General features: G+C 48.3%; 1 pseudogene across 1 annotated transcript in view; it reads left to right on the top strand.

Annotated features, from left to right (window-relative positions):
* Positions 1-12,546, top strand: part of LOC144134719 (protein ced-11-like) — a 101,304-nt pseudogene that overhangs the window by 65,461 nt on the left and 23,297 nt on the right. The window contains exons 20-23 of the transcript XR_013315223.1: positions 58-166; positions 4,173-4,356; positions 7,952-8,100; positions 11,589-11,731. The product of XR_013315223.1 is annotated as a protein ced-11-like (transcript). The remainder of the gene's footprint in view (positions 1-57; positions 167-4,172; positions 4,357-7,951; positions 8,101-11,588; positions 11,732-12,546) is intronic.

Genomic DNA, 12,546 nt, shown 5'->3' with positions numbered 1-12,546 from the left:
TTTGTTCGGGGGAAAAGGTACTTCATGCGGAAAATTTCGTTTGAATTTTTATTACAGACTCGGACGAGAGTTGCCCGAATACAGGTCTCTGGCCATACATTTTTGCTGTAGTGTACTTCGTTCATCTGAAGCTCATACTTCTTACCGTTCTGGTCGCCCTATTCTTGTAAGTAGGCCCAAGTTTGACAAAGCTCTTTGTCGATCGCCTAGTTCCATTCAAATTGAATAAGAGCACGTTCAATAGCCATTGTTACCTCAATTTTGATGTATTCCACTTTGTAGCCGTGATATATTTGTGCGCCCATGCCAGCCGTCTGATCGCGATTTTTTTCTCTTCAAGGGCAATGCGGTTATTCTTTAACTTTCACAGAATACTTCGAAACATTAACTACGCATTTACTCTATGTCCCACCACTCACAAAGATTAACATAATTCCTGATTTCCGCAGTTATAACTTAAAAAGTTACAGATATGGTATTGTCAGTTCAGGTGATTTCTGCCTGTAACCCCATCATTTGGACGATACGAATATTGTCACGTAGTGGTGACGGCAGTCCAAGCAGCGATGAAGACGGACGAAAGGGTCTTCTAAAAGAAAACTGTTTATTGGGCTGACTTGCACCCAAAATGGACTGAATCACTCGGCGGCGGCGAAGCGACAAGCGTGCTAGGCGGTCGTCGAACAGAATGCCGGCCGCTGTCGGCCGTGCTCAATTTAAAGCTGATAGCCAACTTTCGAGATAAAGAGCGCAAAGCTGCTAGAACATTCCGGAACAACGTAGAATCAGCTCTGCCTGGCTGCGATCAATCGAGATAAATCTAGTCGCGTCTTGCATAGCAAACAAAGCGATAAAGTGATGTGGCGGCAGATTTGAAAAACGAACACACTGCAAATATTCGCGGCATTACTCCCCTCTCAAAGAAGCATCGACCCGATGCATTAAAACAAATAATGCGACTAGTAAGGAAAAAAAAAAAACGGATCTTGCGAAAATAGAGCATGGAAATGCAGCGGCCTTTAGCGCGCATAATACGGCTTCAGACGGACTACATGGGCAACTTCTGGTCGTACGTGGCGTCGCTGGGATGCAGGCATTGCGTCAGGGATGACTTCATAATCCAGTTCACCCAGCCGACGAAGAACCTTGTACGGGCCGAAATAGCGGCGCAAAAGCTTTTCACTCAATCCACGGCGGCGAATGGGTGTCCACACCCAGACTTGGTCTCCTGGCTTGTATTCCGCATTGCGTCTTCGTAGGTTGTAGCGTCTGGCGTCGGACCGCGGCTGATCTTTGATCCGTAATCGGGCAAGTCTTCGAGCTTCTTCTGTGTGTTGAAGGTAGGCGGAAACGTCCACGTTCTCTTCTTCTGTAACGTTGGGCAGCATGGCGTCTAGCGTGGTCGTGGCCTCCCTGCCATGGACGAGCCTAAAAGGCGTAATCTGGGTGGTCTCCTGCAATGCGGTGTTGTAGGCGAAGACGACGTAAGGCAGGATGACATCCCAGGTTTTGTTTTCGGCATCGACATACATAGCGAGCATATCGGCGATGGTTTTGTTCAGGCGCTCGGTCAGTCCGTTGGTCTGCGGATGGTATGCAGTTGTTCTGCGGTGGCTGGTTTGGTTGTAGCGCAGGATGGCTTGCGTTAGTTCCGCCGTGAATGCTGTTCCTCTGTCCGTGATGAGCACATCGGGGGCGCCGTGTCGAAGAAGAATGCACTCCACGAAAAATTTGGCTACTTCTGCTGCTGTTCCGTTCGGTAAGGCTTTCGCCTCCGCATAGCGGGTCAGTTAGTCGGTCGCTATGATGATCCACTTTTTTCCAGATGTTGACGTTGGAAAAGGGCCAAGCAAGTCCATGCCAATCTGCTGGAAAGGCCTTGAGGGAGGTTCAATGGGGCTCAGAAATCCTGCTGGTCGTGTGGGAGGAGCCTTCGTCGCTGACAATCTCGGCAGGTTTTCACATAGTGTGCGACATCGGCAGACAGTCGGGGCCAGTAATACTTGTCTTGAATGCGGCGGAGGGTGCGAGTAAACCCGAGATGTCCAGCTGTCGGCTCGTCGTGTGAAGCCTGTAGAACTTCTTCGCGGAGACAAGTAGGTACAACAAGGAGGTAGGCTGTTTTGTCCGCTGTAAAGTTCTTCTTCACAAGGACCTCATTCTGCACACAGAAGGAAGACAGTCCTCGCTTGAATAAAGCGGGGGGTTAAGAAACCTTGCCTTCCAGGTACTCGATGAGGCCTTTTAGGTCGGGGTCCGAGCGTTGCTGCTGAGCAAAAGAGCTGGGGCTGATGGGTCTCAGGAAGGCGTCCTCATCGTCGTCCGGCGGCGGTGCATCTACAGGGGCCCGTGAGAGGCAATCGGCGTCAGAGTGCTTGCGTCCGGACTTGTAAACGACGGTGACGTCAAACTCCTGGAGACGCAGACTCCATCGAGCGAGTCGGCCTGAGGGGTCCTTCAAATTGGCAAGCCAGCAGAGCGCGTGGTGGTCGCTGACCACCTTGAACGGCCGTCCGTAGAGGTAGGGGCGGAATTTTGACGTAGCCCAGATGATGGCAAGGCACTCCTTCTCAGTGGTCGAATAGTTAGCCTCGGCCTTGGAAAGGGAACGGCTAGCGTATGCGATTACTTTCTCCAGCCTGTCGCTTTGTTGAACGAGGAAGGCGCCTAGTCCCACGCTGCTTGCGTCGGTATGAACTTCAGTATCGGCGTTTTCATCAAAATGCGCAAGGATCGGTGGGACTGTAATCGACGCTGAAGTTCCTTGAAGGCTTCCATTGCGGTGAGACCAGCCATATTCTTCGTCACTGCCCGTACCGACGTATCGGTCTTCGAGGATTTGCCGTTAACGCCCCACGACCACGCTTCGGACAACGTCCGCAGGAAATCGACGAGTACCTGCGTCGAGAAGAGTACACGCCGAACCGCTTTACGTGCTCACCTTCGCCGTCAACCTCGCACTTTGCGTCGCCACGCCACAGCTACGCAGCCGCGGTACGAGGAAGGTCTCCCATCCCCCGTAGGGGAAACTAAAGGCAGCAACCTCTGGAGGTGAGGTTGCTCAAGAGCGAAACGCCGAAGATCCTCCACCGACCACACCCCATGAAGACGCTGCACCCGCGAAGCCGCATGAAGAACCGGCACTCGCTGCACCGACGCCGCACACAATGAGAACCCCGACCACGACACAGGCTGCCTTGAAAACGACGCCGCCACCCAGAAGAGCTTCGACCACACGCCCCACCCGCGACTCGTATACGCGACGAAGCCGTGACCCGACGCCAAGAGCGACATGCAATGCAAGAGCCAGGACCTCCGACCTAGAAATGACTATCGACGGCCGGAAAGTTACCGCTCTAGTCGACACAGGAGCCTATTACTCGGTGATGAATGGAACATTCGCTGCGCAGCTGAGAAAAGTCACAACGGCTTGGGACGGCCCACAAACTCTCACCGCAGGGGGCCACCTTATTACGCCATCAGGACGATGCATAGCACGAGTGATTCTGTTCGCCGGTGCAGCCAGCTTTCAGTTAGTTCACTGCTTTAAAATCACTTAGCTTGCTATCTTCAAAACACGTTAAGCCCAGAATTAAAGCCAGCGCGGGTGGCAGGATTTTAATGTTACTGTTAACTCACAATGTTCAGAAACTCCCGAATCTTTTGCATAACAGGAGGAGTATGGTCTTCGACGGACTGAAATTTCTTCTCGTCTATGTTCTTCTATCCAGAAACAGCTCATGAAACATGCTACGTGATCAAACTTTACCAGTGTTTCGATCTAGCTGGAATGCACTGTTTCCTTTTGCATAAAAAACAAAAACACGCATACATCATTAGCGTACTATGAACTTATGGCAGTTAACAAGAAACAACGAAGTACTCAGTCAAGATGTATTACCCTGTTAGCTGATGTGTTCCAGTAACCTTCAACACGCATGTCGTGTTTCTTTCTTGTCTGGAATGTAATTGCAATGACTTTTTTTTCCGAACATTCTTTGGTGTTGAGCAAGCGGTCCTAGAAAGGATATTCAGTGCAGCGCTATTTGTGCGCGGGCCAATTTTTATAAGCCTATCTCCGTCCGATTATCTTCCTTTCCTATTACAATTCGGCACTATGATGCCATCAAAGCATTTTCCTCTCTGCCTCTTGCATGGATCCCTTGCTGTAGTAACACCGCAGCGGATGTGCAACCAGAATCGGACGCCATCTGGAAGTTCCAGCGCTACGAGCTGGTGATGGATTTCGCCATGCGGCGCTGCCTGCCTCCGCCGCTGAATGCGATCGCCTACGTGTGGTGCATTGTGGCTGCTATCTTCAGGGTCTGCTTTCGCGCCTTGAAGAGGAAGAAACGAGTACGTGAACCCCTATATCAGTAGCGTGGCCGTCACACGAGGCTCCGTTGTCTATAACCTTTTAAAGCGCTTTGTACACAAATATCTATGCAAACTCATAGAGGGCTTTTTCCTGCAGTGAACATAGCGTCCCGATGATGTCGAAGGCAGCATGATCAGTCCGCACATTTCATTGAAGAAACCAGACACATAAGCAATCCTTACGATGTGTAAATGCGAGGGCACTACTTGTCGCCGAGTGCGTCGCTGAGATTAGTGACGCGGCGAAATGCAGCTTAGTGTAGTGCTGCTATGCATGTTTCCGAGTGTAATGTTGTTGCTTATGAGCTAGGTTGCGAGAAAGCAAGACCGCAATCCGGCCATACCGGCATCTCTCGGAAGAGTTTTATTTGCGGAGTTCTCTTTAAGGTAGTGTTTCATCCTCAAAGCGCTGAGTGTTCTTTCTCGATGACACCAGTTTTCAGTACGATGACGCCACTTTGCAGAACGATGACAGCGTTTTTCCCAGCAGCACCATGATGTTGACACCAGGTACGTACTTGAACTCCACCTCATACTCTGGGGGCTGTCGTAGTCGCCGCCCGACCTGAAGCGCGCTGCATCTTCTTCATCGTCGTCGTCCATTGGCTGCGGTGACGGCGTCCGCGGGCCAAAGTTGATAGACAGTAGCATGGACTTGTGATCGGTGTAGTATGTCGATCCACACCGTACTTAGGTCTTGACGAATGATGGCCTCAGTTGCCTTGCCTATGTGCCATAAAACCCAATACAACTCAACGCGTACAGTGTTTTGAGCACAGTGCGAGGCATTTTCTCGAACGCTAAGTCGATTCTGGTGCATCGCGAAATAGTGATTGCATCAATTCGAGAGGCGAGTCTTAAAGGACTATGGGCACCTGATTTTAGTTGCGTGTTTACTGGAACATGTATCACCGTTTTGTATTCACCTACGCCCGATAAATCATTTATAATTCAATTTCTTCTCACATGCTGTTTCAATTTTGGTTTCACCAACCGACCGATGCGTATGATGCGTAGTTGGCATTTTTGCCACGTGTCGCACCAATAAAAACAAACATAAACGCTCATATATAGTCTTCATGCACTACACCTGAACAAGCTTGCATGAAGAGCTGGAATGACAACAAACGACGTATCAGCCGTTATACTGCCGTGGTTTTCTTGCCTCACGCGACCTACCTATAAACAGCACGTTGATAGGTAGGTCAATCAACATGGGGTACTGCGGCACATAGCGGCGCAGAACTCCGCCATTTATTGCTTATTCTGTATTTGTACATAGCGTATATTACCCCTACCCCTAACCTTTCTCCCTATCGCTTCCCCCTTTCTTTTCCTCGCTCTGTCCTCAACCTGTGGTTTTATTCCCGCTAGCCGCAGCCCAGGTGCTTCAGGTTTCGATGGCAGATGTCGCGGCTAGCAACAACTTTTTATTCCATGGTTATTTTATTAATAAACAGCCGCTGCCAACAACACCTTTCGGTAGATGAAACCGAAACCATAAGATCATTCAGAAGAAATTCCATTATAAACTATTCATCGATCGCTGGCTGTATCGCGGGGTGATCAATGCGTATTAATGTCTTAGGAATAATGTTAAACAAGAAAACACGCAGGCAAAAATTTGACATATATAGTCCTTAAATTTGACATCGGCACGCATTGCGCCGTTGAACGTTAGCGTTGAACGTGCGTCCTGACTCATGTCTCCTACGACGTGAATGGACGTGCCGCAGCGTAGAATCGAAAGAAGATTCCTGTACATGAACGCCGATCTCTGAAACGCAGAAAGTCGCTCCGATCTTGAGTGTGGTCTGCGACTTACGGGGTATAGTATAGCTGTCGCGAATTCGTAACGCGTCCCCGACTTTCCGAAGGAGAACGCTACTAAGTGCAGGTTTGATCAAACATCAGATGAGATCAAACAAAACGAAGACGGAGAAACTAAAACAAGTAAAACACACACTGAACACGCGTACAACACAACAGATAAATGGAAAGATTTCACCAGATATTCAGCGTCCCAGGTGAAGCGGGGATGCCTTGCAGACAGGACGGAGGCGGGTTGATGAACTGCGACGCATCGTTGGCGTTGCGTCGAAGGAAGCGGCGGAAGAGAGCAAGGACGTAGTAGGAGTGGAGAGGACCACAGGAAGGCGCCAGTGGACTCCTGTCAGCCACCCTAGGAACTTGGCAGCAGCAGGAGAAGCATAGCTAAAACCCATCGACGGCGTCCAAAAAACGCCGTAAGCTAATACAGGCTATCCAAGTGAGTCTGTTGGCAACACGGACCCTCGGTCCATCGGCTGCCACTTCCAAAAGAACGCAGGAGGCTTGCGTCGGTAATCCAAGGGAGGTCCACGGCAGCACGGACCCAACATCCGACCACTGCCACCTCTACGCTTGAATGACATGACCTCCGCGGCGCTGTCTCCTTTTACAACTGGGTTTTCTCAGACGTCTGCTCTCTGCTCCTCGTGCTCGCGGCGCTCTTCGTCGGCGTCGCCTCGCACACACCATTCGCAGGTGCCCACACGCAACGCTGGGCTGACACGCGCAGCGCTCTGCTGACCGACGCACCACTGTCGACTAACCGCGTTCAAATATCTCCCGACGATTTCATGCACACATCACAATAGCCACGCTAGGCGGGAGGAGGGGCGCCCTAAAACTTGTTTCCATTCATGCAATAGTCGACCTGTCATTTTCGGAGGGGGAGAGTCGCAATAGGTAGTGCGAGGTGGATTGTTTACCTCTCTTGCCAGGGCGGCGGCGATGACACTTCAGGAGGTGTGATGACATCATCGCGTGCCGCGTTTTTGCCAGGGATTTCTGATGACGTCGGGGTTTTCGCACAACGAGCGAAGTAATTCTAAAGATATGCTCTCGAATTACGAATGCGGTTGGCGCTCTTGCTGATGATGTTCAACTGCTGATCTCTGTGGTATCAAACCAGAAGAGTAATCGTTGAAGGGAGTTGTATTTCGCAATATACACTGCTTGTTCTCTTTGACTATGACATTAGTAAAGGCTTGTAATTGTTGATTCTCGCGGTTACTTTTTATTCCGAAACTAATTTTTCAGGAAGGTGGCTTGAGTGAGTGTTCGGTGTTGCGTGACGTGACAGTATCGTGTCTCAAAGAGTGTTCGCCGAAAGAAAAATGTTAAGACCGAACTTGATTTTTTCCTTAGTCGACGTGCCTACGTATATAAACATGTAACGTTGTCATCGAATATACTTGTGGACTACATTTTAAGAGCGAGATAAGTGAAGCCAGAATGAAATAAACATTTCGGGGAGGCATTCTTTGGTGCATCCTCTGCCGCTCCCAAGCAAAGGATTAGCCTTCCAGGGTAGCTTCATTCTTGTGCTCGTGGTTTTATGAGATTTCGCCTTGCACAAGAGCTTTTTTTATATATTAGCTATCTGCATAGTTACCAAAGCAGAACAAGGCTCTTCTGCAATAGAAAGTTGCAAGTAGTGGTTTGCATCCTGTACTCGTCGTGCGACTTTGTTCAACGTATGTTTTTTGCGTAAATTATATCTTGACTTTGGCGATTTTGTCTCCTGCAGCATCAGCCGGCGCACTTCTTGCCGAAAGATATGAGCAAGGGGCAGAAGTTGTCCGAGAGGGACTACCACTACTGGAGGCAGAAGGCGCTGGAGTACAGCAACAGTCTTGACTCTGCCAGCGAGAACGTCGCCCAGAAGACGTCCGACAAGTACGATGCGGCCGGCTTGCTCTCTAACAACAATTCGCGACGCGACGTAAATTATTGTCCCAGAAATGATTTATAGATAATTCATAGCGCAATATTATGGACGCAAGACTGAGAAACAAAACCCCGTGAAACGCTGAGACAAGTATGTATTCAGAGCAGCCGTTGAACAACACATGCCGAACACGGAGAATAAACACCTTGAGTGGATAGAACACACCATTCTGAGCGTGTCAAACTATCCAGTTTTTTTCCGTGGCGCATAGGTTTCAAGCGGTTCTTCGTTTCATCCAGTGATTGCCGTGATAGTGGTTTTTCATCCTCAAAATTATAGGCACCTGCGCAAAGACCTCGAGATGCTGCATGCGTATGTCTGAAATTTAAGCTTGTGATTTGTCAATTGTGCGGATGATGTAGGAGCTGAATGTGCTTAACACCCTAAATATCGGGAAAATGTGCTGAATTTCGGGATTATTTTTGCTTGGCTGATTAGGAAAAAGTTTCAAACTGGGCAGTGTACGGTCAGGAACAAAAGAGAGCCGGATGCTGGTTGCTCAAAAACAAATTATTTCCGCGCGGTAAGGCACAGCAGGTGAATGAAATGCATAGAAGCGTGACGAGACATACTGTCTCCATCTACTAGAACAACACCACCTCTATGGCTAGCTAGGCAACGCAGACATAGTATTCTTTTAACGCGAATCTGCATCCCGCAAATTTTTGTTCATGACTACATCATTCAGAAGGCGATTGTTGTCTGTCGACGCGCGGTTGAGCTTGCCGGCACGCCTTAACGCATTCATGATGCTTCCGCACGACATCATCTAATTGGGTCAAAGTGAGCAGAAAAGGAGGGAAACGGGCTTCATCATCAGGCCAACTTCGCCCACTGAAGGACTCAGACGCCTTTCATATCTCTCCGATTTCCACTGCACCTTTGGCAGCTGCGGCAACCTTATACCCGAAAACTTCCTAATCTCGTTCGCCTGCCTCAATTTCGGCTGTCTTCTGCTGCAATTTGGCTTCTCTTGAAACTCAGTGCTGGAATTCAAACAGCGATATTATGGACGTAAGACTGGGAAACGGCACACTGTGAAAGGCAGATACAAGTATGTATTCAAAGAAGTCGTTGACCACCACATGTAGAACGCGGAAAGTAAACACTTAGCGGGTGGAACAGAGCACTATGAACGTGGGAGATAAGTTCCATAGTTTATGTGGCACATAGCGCTCGCGCTGTCTTTGGATTCATCAAGCGATTTGCCGTGATACCTGTTTTTGATCTCCGAAATAAGGCAAATGGGTCATAAGCACCGCCGCAGAGCCCTCGACGTGCCACCCATAAACGTGTGAAATTTAGTCTTTTTATTGGTCACTTGTAATGATGATGTACATCCGCACTGAGTGTGCACAAAACATCCTAAATTTAAAAAAAAACGCGCTGAATTGTGGTGATTATGCCATTAAAGCGTGCTTGAGCTGACCAGCGCGTGTCCTTTACTCACTCATGGTGCTTCCACACGACAGCGTCTCTTAGAGTCAAATTTGAGAGAAAAGGAAGCAAGAGGGGACTTCATCAGCATCAACCTAACCACTCCCACCGCAGGACAAAATAGTCACCACCTGCCCTAAGCAGTTGTTCCCATCAGCCTAATTACGCCGACTGCAGTAAAAAAAAAAGGTATCACGCATGTCCCTTCAGTTCCGCCTATGCTATGCCACTTTTGCCAGTCTTAAACCCGTAAACATCCTAATCTCATCAGCCCACCTGACTTTCTGCCGCCCCTGCTACGCTTGCATTCTCCTGTAATCAAGAACCCTCACCCTTAACGGACATCGGTTATCTTGCCTTCGCATTAGCTGCCCTTCCCATTTCCATTTCTTCTAAGCAGATGCATACCATAACCATTTCCTGCGGTTCGCTGCCTGTTGTAAACTGTTGTTGTCTTCCTAGACTGCTGAACATTGCTTTAGTACTTCGAGGTTCATTTTAGACCAACCGCGGTGTTTTGCCTGTCTAGGTCCTCGATCATGCTTTGTAATTTGTCGCCTGCGACAATGTCTCCCGCTATCCCAAGCTCTTGCCAGTCCAAATCTTTGAATACGTCATATAAACACGCGGTGAATAGCACCGGAGAGATAGTTTTGGCTTGCCTCACACCCTTTCTGGTTGATATTTTGTTACTTCTATGGAGACAATGGTGGCTGTGCAGCCGTTGTAAACTGTTTCCAATACTTATACAAATGCCTTTCCCTCACCTGTCCTTATGAGCACATGGAGTAATTCAATGATATGAACATCAATTAGGTATTGGCCTTCGCATTCAAGCCTGTAGTGAACCCGCGGCTTCAGTCATACGTATTAAAACACCTCCAGTGTTTGCTAGAAACTGAAGCTAGCAATGGTTCTAGGTCAGGAATCACTTTCAAGAGGTGCCGCCCACTCCAAGCGATGCCACAGGGGCGACTGAAGCGTTTCCAGACCGCCTACAGATTGCAGCACGGTCAAAATCGCCACGTGCACCAGCCGTTGATAACGCAAAAACGTCTACAGAGCCAACCTTCGCCAGAGAACACGTATAGGAATAATATACTGTGCGCTCGTGTATGCACAGTCCCGGCCATAATATTACGGAGCACGCTTCGGTGATTCGAAGTCTCGCCACACCTTACCTAAAGAAAATTCGGAGGTATTTCTTACCCAGCTTAGCACACGTCAAAGTCGCGTTCGCGTATGGACAGAAGCCACACTGATATCTCATCTACAGAACACGTGAGAAAATTTTCAAACGCTGAAGCATGCTCCGTAATATTCTGGCCGGACCTGTACATTGAGTATATATCGGGAATAGAGGAAAAGAAGTGTCTACGTGCCATTCTCGGTGCGACACAAATACATTAAAAGCGCTGGAGCTCCCAGTATATGCAGACAGACCAGCGTGTGATAGTCGAAAAGATGCTGCGCCCAGTTGTATACGCATCGGACAACCGTCCAAAAATGGTAATATTCATTTTAAACCAGCCAGAAGACGCGACACAAAGGAAGAAGCAAACAGGACGAGGCTGGACTAACAACTGAAGTTATATTGAAAGGAAGGAAACAACGAAGACTCGCACTGAGATGCGCGCGCACATAAGCCGTATCAGTGAAAGGGCACACAAAAAAAAATTTTTTTCAATGTCAATGAAAAAAATTTTTTTTTGTGTGTGTGCCCTTTCACTGATACGGCTTATGTGCGCGCGCATCTCAGTGCGAGTCTTCGTTGTTTTCTTCCTTTCAATAAAACTTCAGTTGTTAGTCCAGCCTCGTCCTGTTTGCTTCTTCCTTTGTGTCGCGTCTTCTGGCTGGTTTAAAATGAATACTTACCAACTCGCCCAGTCCTCAACCTTGATGGTAATATTGCTGAAAAGTCTAAGGCCCAGTAAAGCGTGAAGAATTTTTTTGCGCATGCCCTATGGGTCACTTAAAATGATGTTTTTCTTTCTAATAGCCTGACCTTGATGCTGGAGGATGTGGACTACCAACGCACCGTTATGGACCAGCTTCGAGGCCAAGTTGAGGAAGTCCAACGGAAACTGTCCTTGTCCTTGATCTACTTGGAGACACTAAAGCAGGCGTGTTCGTCGAAAGGAGGTGATAATTCTCCTCTTCGTGTATTGTGGCACAAGTTTCTGGTACACATTTATAGAAGCTTCAGATTAAAACAAAAAAAACAAGTCGTTAAGCTGCTTCAGCAATCTTCAGCGAAATAAGCCTCGGCTGCGTTGTCGACCCGATTGTATTCGCTGCCTCCACGTTAGATTACCTCCGTACATGGGAGTACAATTCTTAATACATTCTTTTCCAGATTTCCTATTGCTTCGCGTTCAGGACACATTTCACTCGGCACAGTTGTAGCTGGTGGCAGCTAGAAAGCGTCTCCGTTCATAATGACTGCATTGTTGTGAATGAGTGGTCACTGCGCCTGAAGGTAGGGACAGTTCCGGGGGCGTCTTTTGTAACAAGACAAATCTCGGTGCCCTAAGGCTTAATGCAATGTGCCAAAATAACTTCGCGAAGCGGTAACACAGTGTAGTTGCTAGCCATAATTCAACTGCTTACGAAAAGGCGCTTAATGCACGAAGCTTGATAGTTTGCTGCCATTGTAGTAAGGATGGCCAGAAAAAAAAACGCAGGTTAGGGTTTCCATTTCTGCACTTTTAGCAAATTGCTTTGCATTCCTGTCTATTAACTCTGTGATAGAGATTACATCGACACATTTCTTATCGAGCGTGTCCATTCTCCCTAACCGCTGAAGTTTTTTTTTTCTCAAGTGGACCGAATATATATAATCTGAAAACTACAACCAAGCGGCATGGAGACCTTTATTGAGCTTGGTTTGGTTTGGCTTATGGGGGTTTAACGTCCCAAAGCGACTCGGGCTATGAGGAACGCCGTAACGAAAGACT

The sequence above is a fragment of the Amblyomma americanum genome, chromosome 5 (assembly GCF_052857255.1).
Source record: "Amblyomma americanum isolate KBUSLIRL-KWMA chromosome 5, ASM5285725v1, whole genome shotgun sequence".
In the NCBI taxonomy this organism is placed as follows: domain Eukaryota; kingdom Metazoa; phylum Arthropoda; class Arachnida; order Ixodida; family Ixodidae; genus Amblyomma; species Amblyomma americanum.
The sequence above is the reverse complement of the archived record's forward strand: the minus strand, read 5'-3'. Positions and strand labels throughout refer to the sequence as shown.